This window comes from Sinocyclocheilus anshuiensis, unplaced genomic scaffold, assembly GCF_001515605.1.
Source record: "Sinocyclocheilus anshuiensis isolate Anshui unplaced genomic scaffold, SAMN03320099.WGS_v1.1 scaffold681, whole genome shotgun sequence".
Classification (NCBI taxonomy): domain Eukaryota; kingdom Metazoa; phylum Chordata; class Actinopteri; order Cypriniformes; family Cyprinidae; genus Sinocyclocheilus; species Sinocyclocheilus anshuiensis.
In genome coordinates, this window is record NW_015537978.1 from 902,938 (window position 1) to 914,291 (window position 11,354).

An 11,354-nucleotide genomic window follows, 5' to 3' on the forward strand; every position below is an offset into this window, starting at 1 on the left:
TCATTCAAGTGTTTGAAATAACTTCCTTCTGTGAACAGATTCTTATTTTATAGTATTCTATACAGTGATAAATGTCAATTAACATTGCAATATAAATATACATTATCCATATGAAAATACCTTTGTATAAATGATTGTATTAGTATTAGACTTTTTAATTTCTTTAAATTTCTTGAATTTGAGCGGAAAAACTACAAACTAGGGCTGTCACGATTTCAGTTTTTTCACAAAACGTTTATCGTGGGCTCAAAAATTCACGTTAACGATACATTTTGATATCTAGAGAAATCTTGAAAAATTAAAAAAATCATGCTATCAGTCAAATTAATCTTTATTTATTTATTTATTTTACCAATAAATCACACCATTGCGTACAAAAGGAACAATTACACTAAACAGAAGAGACTAAAATGCTAACCGTTGTTAGTTTAGCACAGTCGAAGTAAGATAACTTATGAGAATAACTCATTACTCCAAACTTACTTTATAGCATCATTCAAGTGTTTGAAATAACTTCCTTCTGTGAACAGATTCTTATTTTATAGTATTCTATACAGTGATAAATGTCAATTAACATTGCAATATAAATATACATTATCCATATGAAAATACCTGAGATGGCTTGAAGAATGCAGATAAACCATATACTGTTGTAGTCGTGTACATATTCTCATCATGCAAAACTGTCACCGTAGCTCGTAGCTCATGCACTTTATTCAGCTACAGTGACAGCTGGATGCCTTTGTCCATATAAGGTATTTCCTGGAATTTGTTTTATTACTTTTATGAGTCTCGCTTGTGGACTTTCTGCACGAGGTTGCCCTCTGGTGTCTAGTATGAATGAAACAAATCACATGTGAGAGTTTAACGCTTCATAATGGTATTGGCGCTAGATTGTTTGTATCATATTTTCGTATGTGTACTATTCATTTTTAAATATCGCCAATACCAGTATATTGCGACACTCCTAATTAACATGATATTGATATTTCATTATTTGAATATCACGATTATTGTCAATACCGGTATAACGCGACACCCTTATTATAAACCAATAAAATAATCACACTTCGAATTTTTATTGAAAGTATCGCATCAAATTGGACAAAATATATTAGAACAAACTTAAATATATTATTCTCCATACACTTCTTACCTGTAGAATCTCATCAAACACATTAGAAATTGAGGCAGTATTCAGCATAGCGTTAGTTCAGGCAGGCCACGTCAGTCAAGCTCGCATCAGCCGACAGTCAGCTGTTCTTGACGTGTACCAATCCAGTCTTGACACCTATCACAAGCGGTCTATTTAAATTCCCATTCTTCAGCGTCTCTTCCATCGCATCACTGCTTGCAATTAACTCCCTCCTCCAACCCCAACTCCACCTAACTGAACCTGTAATTCGATCTGACTTTTGTTCTTCCTTACAGTCACTTCATTGGAAGCATTCTCTATCACATATTGTTTACAACTCATGTAATTGTGAATTGTAATTATGTATGCATATAATGGTTCTGTTCTGTACCCCGGGGGGGGGGTTTGTCTTGCTGCTCTCCCCGCTCTGTCCAAGCATGGCTGCATGGACAGGCGTGTGGAGTGTTGCCCAGAACATAACCATACCGCCAACACTAACTGTATGCAATATAATTGTAATAAATATACTTGACGAAAGTGGTCCTGATTGAAGTGTGACTTGTCACTTGTACGTTACCGTTTCATATATTTTCGGTAAAAAACGATAATGCCATTTTTGGCTGAAAATTCGGTGCATCCCTAAAAACAGGCCATTATGTTCCATGATAGTCCAAACTGGTATTTATCGTAATCATAAACACACTGGTTTGTTGTGTTTTACTGTTAACTGCATTTTGTTATTGTTCTAGTTATTTACTGGTTAATGAATTGGAAGTTTCAAACATTTACAGGAAATAGCTTACTGCAGTGTTAAAAAAATATGGATATCTGTATATCGCGCAACCTACACTGGAAATAAATGTTGATTCTCATGCAAGACATACGCATATTTAAATACTTTTTAAAGAAGAATTACATCCAGAATGATTAAACAAAAATATCTTTGCGACACAAAATGAAAAAATAAACTAAACAATCTTGTAAGAGGGGACTAGAGAGACCAAAATAACACTGTTTTCACAAATGGCACTTTTCATTCCCACTGCAAACATGGGTGGGTCCCTCTTACGGTTTTCTTTTTTCCTTTCTCTTTCATTCTTTCCTCTATCTTCAGCAAAAATTTGTGTATAGTGTGTGTGGTCTTTTCTAGCCTGTTCAATACCTCAGCCTCAATAATAGAAACGGCACGGTTCTCTTTCTGCCCACAATTCAGCAGTGCGTTCACTGGCTGCCCGTCTAAGAGCGGCCATGTGCTTTCTCTGATAATGTTTAGGCTGAACAGTTGGTCCTAGATCAGAGTGCCACATCACACCACAGGACATTTCATCAGGAGAGACCACAAAGAATGGGAGTCAGAAAATCAAAGGCTTGTCAGCTTTTAGAGGACAATGTCATTTCTTTCCTATAAAAACATTGCGGCCCCCCGTCTCACGGATGTGAGACCGAGAAACAACGTGAAATCTGTAAACCGCACAAGTCGATAAGGGGGCTCTGGGCTGACCTGATCATGTGTGACCCCCTGTCGGGTGCATCAGTGGTTTCCATGGCGACCGAGTGTCTGCGAGTTGACTTCTGCTTCCACAGTCGATGGCTCTCTCTCTTTCGCTCTCTGTAATGTCATACCTTAAATGGGGATGACTAATTGCTAGAGTTAATTAATTTAATGTGTGTTTGCATGAAAAGACGTATTTGCCTTACTTGGAGTTTAAGTGATTGCATTTTTGTGAGTGTGTGACAAAGATAGAGAGTGTGTGTGCACGCACGTGTGTGTGTGTGTGTGTGTGTGTGTCTGTGTCTGTGTCTGTCTGTGTGTGTGTGTGTGTGTGTGTGTGTGTATGCATGCCTGCCCATGCAGACTTGGCTAATCCCTGATCGTGAGATGGCAGAGAATATGCTGGATTTCTTAAGGTTGCCTTTGTTCCATGTCAATAAATAATGCCAAAACACTCTCTCTCTCTCACACACACACAGTTTGTAACATCAGTTCCCCATTTACATTCTGTTTCCAGTATGAACAAAATGTCATTTTCTGTTCATAAATGTCCCATGTCTCCATCAGTCCTAAACATGCCGGAACATTCTCTTGATATTCGGCAGCAGACAAAGCCACTGCTTTTAGCCCGAATGGAAATATATGTTAATGTGTGCATGCAATTAGGTGAAAAAGAGATAAAAAGAGAGCGAGAGAGAGAGAGAGTGAAAATATGGATTGCTTAATATGTATGCATTGCAATTAGAAGAGAGGGAACGAAAGGGACAGAGTGAAAGAGAGAAAGTTCTGAAACCTCGCTCCCTCCTTCTCTTATTAACATTATTTCGTGCATAAAATCTGCATGTGAACAAAAGGGATGAACAGAAAGCAGCAGCAGAAGCGGTGGACGTCGCAAAGCGTGAAATTTCCAGTAAATCCCATAAAGCATTTATTTAGCTCTTCCTCCCCTTAGAATACATTACATCTTGTCATTGTTTCAGTCGCTCTACACGCTGGATTTTGCAGTGCTTGTATCATCTGGCCTTCCACAGAAAGGGACCAGAATGTTCCAGCTTTATCGCATTACACATGCCTTGAAGTCCCTTGATTGAACACTACTAAATGCTAAAATTGATTTCAGTTTGTTGGTGTTCAGATTCCTTAATGTGTTTGCAGCTCAACCCATATCTAATAAGCTAGTGAGGTTTGTTACAAACAGGTCTCTGTGGTCTTCTAAACCTGTTCTAACAGTCAGAACAGAACAGTTATGAGGATGCACAGTCCCCTACTATGGAACAGCCTGCAGAAGATATCAGGCTGTCTGGGGATTTGTTTACAGAGGATGCGTTCTTGCACTCAAAAGCAGACGTAGTGCAATAAAATCAAACTAAAAGTAAGCAGTTACTTTAGCAGTTACTTTTAAGTAAAGCAATGCGTAAATGGTGTGTGTATACATACATACAGTGTCTTCTCAAAATATTGGATAAATTCATAGTACAAAAATAAAACAATGCCAATATTATAAAATATAACATTTAAAAGTATAAATCACTCGTTATTCTAAAGAAACATTGTCCAACAGTGACACCAGCAGGTAAAGTTACTCAAAAGCAGACGTAATGCAATAAAATCAAACTAAAAGTAAGCAGTTACTTTAGCAGTTACTTTAAGTAAAGCAATGCGTAAATGGTGTGTGTATACATACATACAGTGTCTTCTCAAAATATTGGATAAATTGATAGTACAAAAATAAAACAATGCCAATATTATAAAATATAACATTTAAAAGTATAAATCACTCGTTATTCTAAAGAAACATTGTCCAACAGTGACACCAGCAGGTAAAGTTACAAAGGGAGTCTGCATCTGTCGTGCCTCCCCTGAGCCCATTGAGTTTTAACAGACCCCCTAAAGTGTGCCGTGAGTTTGCTGGGGGTAACTGAGAATGAATGGGGGAAGGTCACGTGAGAGGAGGCAATTGCGATATGATTGGATATGACTGGTTGATCGGCTGTGATTGGTTCATGTGATAAATGCTCTTGTGTTCATGCACATTCTGCATTCGCAAATCAGTCTGAATTAACAATATAATGGTGTTAATGGGAAGACTAATTTAAAAATTGAAGTAAATAACTCACACACACATATATATAATCACTTTATGTCAAAATAAGACTTGAAATGGCCTGAAAACATGATCTGTGGGAGTGTTAAATGAGTAATCAGTTACTGTTTAGAGTTACTGTACAACTGCAGCTGCACGGAGGTGTTGAAGTCGTGTGAAGGCATCTCTACAACATTATGAAAAATACAATTGTATTTGAAGGATAAAACTTGAAGAAAATTGTAAGATTTGCACGTTTCCTTTTTAGAATACTTTGTCAGTGATGCGAGTCAGACAATTGTAATTTTAATAAAAATGAATGTGTATGGCACAATGACATTTATAGTCCGTATCACATATTTCCTTGTACCTTTGACAGTGTTAAACATGGTGTCATGTGGATAGGACTATGCATGGAAATGATATGCAGATGAGGTTATGCATAGTAAAACTAGGCGTTGCAAGATCCATATATGGTGAGGTGATTTCGGGGAGGAGATGCACGTACACAAGATCTTCCCCTGACTGGGATTTATAAAGGGATTTATGCGCTGGTTCTATCGTACGCATGGTTTTATAAATCTGAAAACTTTTGTGCGTACGCAAAATCTAGCTTTTGTGTGTATGTACACTTTTAAGATGAAATCTACGGAGAGTTTTATAAATGAGACCCCAGCACACTTTGCACAAGGAACAGCTCAATGAAAGGGTGATGCGGGAAAAGCTTTCTCTGCGTACTGCCAACAAGCAGAGACATTTGAGGTATACAAAGGCTCATCTGGACAATCTGAATTATTTTAGAATAATGAAACTGACAAGAGTTATTTGCGCTTTGCATGGCAGAAAATGAACACAGCGTTCCAGGAGAAGAACCTGCTCCCTACTGTAAAATTTGGTGGAGGGTCCATTATGGGTGGAGGGTCTACCTATTTGGCAAGCACAGGTACTGAAACCTTGTTAGATTTGAGGGTTGCATGGATTCCACGCAGTATTAACAGATTCGCAAGAACAATGTTCAAGAATCAGTCAAGAGGCTGAAGTTATGCCAGGGTCGGTTGTTTCAGCAGGACGATGACCCAAAGCATTGTTCCAAATCTACCAAAGAATTTATGCACAGACACAGATACAATGTTCTAGAATAGCCATCTCAATCCCCACTCTTGAACATCATTGAAAATCTATGGATTGATTTGAAGCAGGCTGTTTCCATACTGTTACTGTTTCCATAAGGTATAACTAATATCCAAATGAAGTTACTGCTCTCTCTCTCTCTCTCTCTCTCTATATATATATATATATATATATATACACACACATATATATGTTACAATGACGTCACAGCCACACGCACACTCACAGTCGCGTGTAAACATGTCGTTTCGTCTGAGAATGATTCTAATTTTAATTGCATTCAGTGTAAACGGCAACTGAGAATGTATTTATGTCGTGCCAGATGAGGCTTGCACAGCCTGAGAGAGAGACGGCACACACAAAAGTAACTCACAGAAATTTATAGATGCATACTGCGGTAGAAAAAAAAGATATTTACAAAATATGATTTAGGTAAGCAACATTATATGGCCATGATGTTTCCCCGAATATCAGTATCAACACGAGTGCAATGTGACACTGATTTTATACAATAGTATTTCAATAAACAATAAGGTAAAATTAAGTGACTTACATTTTAGACAAAATATTCACTGTTTTTGCTCAATTTCGCTGACGAAAATAGTTCCGCCCTGCGTTCCATTCGGAAGGGCTCATCCCAATGCCCTAATCCCTTCAAAGGGTTTACCCTTCGGAGTGAGAGCTTCGAAGGGTTGAAGGGTGTAGGGGACCAAACAACTGTTTCTTGAAGTGCCCTTTTGTGTCATCATCACATGCCCACACAGAGGCGCCGTCATCATGCAAAGAATCTGTGCAAAGGATCATGGAAACCCCAAGTGTCTATCAGTTGTACCCTTCGAAATCCTTCATTCCAGTTTTGAGCACTTCGGTTTGGAACAACCCTTCAATATGGCGGCCATGATTGTTTTCACTCCAAAGTGCCCTTCGGAGGGCGACATATCCCATTTGTAACGCACCGCCGGTCAAAGCCACAGCAGAACTGTTGTGTGTCTCCGAGCAACACACAGCGTTGTTTCGTTACTGAATGAATCCACGTATTTGAATGAATCGAGTGAGTCAATTATTCAGTGGCCCATTCATAAGGATGGTCACTTGCCTTGTTTCTGAATGAATCAGCCGTTTGAATGAATGAATAAATGGCTCACTCATTAAAACAGACATTTGCCGCCACCTACTGGTGGTTTAGTCATATTTATTTAAAAGTATCATTGCATTTTTTCAACATTTATTTGTATGTTTAAAAAATATGTAAAACATTAATCTTATAAAATTATTTATGCATTTGAAATTTTGCAGTGTAAATTAATTTTTGGCACCTCAGCTTCATCAAACTGTGTAATAGATCTAATGCCACTTCAGATGCAGCTTCTGTTTCCTTAGCAGTGGAAAGGTAGAGTATGTTAATACTAATTTCATTTTAATGGTAACAACTCTACAGTTTCTTATTATTCTAACTGAATATATGCTGTCAATTATAGTTCTTAGAAAGAAAGAAAATCGGAATCGGCAAAAATCGGTATCGGCAGGTCACACTTCCAAAAAATCGGAAATCGGAATCAGCCAAGAAAATTGCAATCGGTGCATTTCTAGTTTTTAGGCGATTATCGATAAGATATTTTTGACATATCGCCCAGCCCTAGTGGACACATAGTTTTGTATGTTTTTCCCCCCATCCGCAGCATTGCAGAAAGACAGACCTTTAAAAAAAACAATCGCTCTTGCTGAAGTCGAAGAAGTGGCCAAACCGTTAGAGTTAGCAAAATAAAATGTTAGCCAAAGATTTCTGGCTTCCAGCAGTAAAAAGAAATGGTTATTTAGGCTATGTTTAAATAACCTGATAATGTTAGTCTGACTTTAACAATTTAAGCAGCATATTTAGTAAAGCTAAATTACAACCTTTTTTTTCTCTCTGAAGAAACGTCAAGAAAATTGCAATTGGTGCATCTCTAATATATATATATATACACACAGGCAATGTTCCCTCAAATTTTTTTTCTTTCTGAGCAAAACTTTTCTCTATTGGGCGGACATTTCGGCCACCTATAAACATTCTTTATACCAGACCTGTACAGTGCACGCACAAAAAAAGTGTGTAGCTTTTAACTTTAATGTGCTATTTGTATTTAATTTGACCCATGACTAAATTATGTACATTTTAGGTTACCTGAGAAAACTTAAAAATTAAAAATACTGAATATTATTTTACAAAATAATACTGTGAAATATTATTGCAATTTAAAATAAAGTTTTCTATTTTAATATACTTTAAAATATAATTTATTCCTATGAAGCAAAGCTGTATTTTCAGCATCATTACTCCAGTCTTCAGTGTCACATGATCCTTCACAAATCATTCTAATATGCTGATTTATAATCAATGTTGGAAACAGTTGTGCTGCTTAATATTTTTTTGGGACCTGTGATATTTTTTCAGGATTCTTTGATAAATAAAAAGTTAAAAAGAACAGTGTTTATTCAAAATAGAAATGTTGTGTTAAAATATACACTACTATTCAAAAGTTTGTGGTCAGTAATTTTTTAAAAAGAAATTAATACTTTTATTCAGCAAGAATGTCCTAAATGGATAAAAAGTGATAGTAAAGATTTATATTTTTAGAAAAGATTTCTATTTTGAATAAATGCTGTTCTTTTTAACTTTTTATTAATCAAAGAATCAAAGGAAAAAAGTATCACAGGTTCCAAAAAAATAAAAAATATTAAGCAGCACAAGCTGTTTGAAAGTGTTGAAACAGTTTCAACACTGATAATAAATCAGCATATTAGAATAATCACGGGATTATTCTATTATAATCCCACTTCACGGGAATAAATTATATTTTAAAGTATATTGAAATAGGAAACCAATATTAGAAATTGCAAAAATGTTTCACAATATTACTGTTTTTTTCTGTATTTTCGATCAAATAAATACATCCTTGATGAGCATAAGAGAATCCATTAAAAAACAAGGTCAATTATTTATTAAGTTTATAATATAGGCCTAACATAATATAATATCAAAACAAACTGAAGCATTTAAACTGATAGAATAGAATAGAATAGAAAACAAACTGATGCATTTAAACTGAGATCTGTAAGTTAAATATTTAAAAAAAAAACGTGAATGTGAATTCTTATAGCTATCTAAACATCCCTATAACATTTACATATATATTTATATACATTTACATTTAGTCATTTAGCAGATGCTTTTATCCAAAGCGACTTACAAATGAGGACAATGGAAGCAATCAAAATCAACAAAAGAGGAATGATATGCAAGTGCTGTAACAAGTCTCAGTTAGCTTAACGCATTTATTTATTTATATAATAAATAAAAAGAAAACATAGAATAGAAAAAGAATAGAGCAAGCTAGTGTTAGTTTTTTTTTTATTATTATTTTTTTAAAGAAAACAAGCAGCAAATGAATAGAGTGCAAGTCTAAAAGGGACAAGTTTTTTTTTTTAAAGAATAGAATTAGAATAGAGAGTGCTAGAGTTAGAGGGTCAAATAAAGATGGAAGAGATGTGTTTTTAGCCAATTCTTGAAGATGGCTAAGGACTCAGCTGCTCGGATTGAGTTGGGCAGGTCATTCCACCAGGAGGGAACATTTAATTTAAAAGTCCGTAAAAGTGATTTTGTGCTTCTTTGGGATGGCACAATAAAGCGACATTCACTTGCAGAACGCATATGTGACCCTGGACCACAAAACCAGTCCTAATGGTCAATTTCTCGAAATTGAGATTTATACATCATCTGAAAGCTGAAGAAATAAGCTTTCCATTGAGCACTGCGTTAGCAGCGCAAAAGGTCGTGGGTTCGATTCCCAGGGAACACACATACTGGTAAAACAAGTATAGCCTGAATGCATTGTAAGTCGCTTTGGATAAAAGCGTCTGCTAAATGCATAAATTATAATTATAAGTTATTAATTAAATTATATATTTTTACAAAATATCTTCATGGAACATGATCTTTACTTTATATCCTTATGATTTTTGGCATAAAAGAAAAATCGATAATTTTGACCCATACAATGTTTTTTGGGCTATTGCTACAAATATACCCCAGCGACTTAAGACTGGTTTTGTGGTCCAGGGTCACATATGTGGTTCAGCGCATCATATTGTTGTTTTTTAGTCACAGATCGGATGATTTTTCAGATAAGCCAGAAACAAGGAAAAAATATTTAAGCACAGAGAATCAACTCTGTATTTTCGCGCTGTCTGAAACACGTCTCTATGCTTGTGTGCACTTTGGGTGTGTGTGAGAACAGTGCATGAGTAACGAATTGAGTTCTCTTTAATTTATTTTTCTTGTGGTTTATAATTGCTTGAACATGTAAATTGGCAAATTAATCTGCGAATCACATGCGTGCCAAACGGTGGGGTCTGGTCCGTAGCCTACGTATCACGGATCAACTGCGTGCCGTTTAACCCCTAATATATGACAGATCAGAGCAATCTTTCATTTACTAATTTAACATGAAATCATCAAATTGCTACTCCATATCAATCGCATACAATGAAAATACAGAATAATTAGAACAGTCATTAACGCGCAATAAATAACAGTGTCATAATTATACACATTTTTCTCAGAACGTCCTTGCGACCCGGTAGCAGGTCGTGACCCGGTGGTTGGGGACCTCTGCTATTAAACCTTCAAACATTAATTAATTCTAACTCTACCTTCTTTAATTCAGTTAACTGTTATACTATGTCCTTTCATATACTGTCCCCTTTTGGAATTTGAATTTAAGACATTGCCAATTTAATTCTGAATGGTGTTCAATACAAAAACCGCAAACAGCACAAGGAAGTCTAAACGCATGGAATTTGCCAACATTTCCTTACCCTGATAAAAATATGTAGTATTTTGGATGCTTGTCTCCAGATTGTTGGATGCTAGTCCCAGTGGATGCTGATGTGCTGGTCTCCTCACAAAGCTTCTTAACCCACTTAATCAGTGTTACAGAGCTACCGCCTCCCCTTATGTCAGCACCCCCCCATCCTTTTGGTCACCGCCATGTAGTCAGTCTCCTGACTAGAGCAGGTGTGAGAGGAGGGGCACAGTAAAGGTGTACTGCTGGCAGTGTGCTCTGGTTATGAGCACTCAAGTCTGCTTTAGAAGTACCGAACTCTGCACACTGGAATTGACCTGTCGGTAAGCCCCTCCCCTCGAACGCAGATGAGCCAATGGCAGTGGAGTATCAGTTGCACGGGGAGCGGATGGTATATGAACGGTGATGATCCGGGATGTTGTCATTGTGATCGTGACGACTGTAACATAATTCTCCCGTTTGCATTGTGATCTGTATTTTATTTTTACATATTTATTTTAATATCTTTTATATATCCCTCCATGGCATATTTAAAGGGGTCATATGATGCGATTTCAATCTTTGGAGTGTTACAGCCCGCCGCCGCTCACTCAAGCCGGCCTCCGCATACTCTAGCCCACCATGTGTTTCGTTGTGAAAGCGAAACTACTTTGTTTGGTCTTCCAAAAG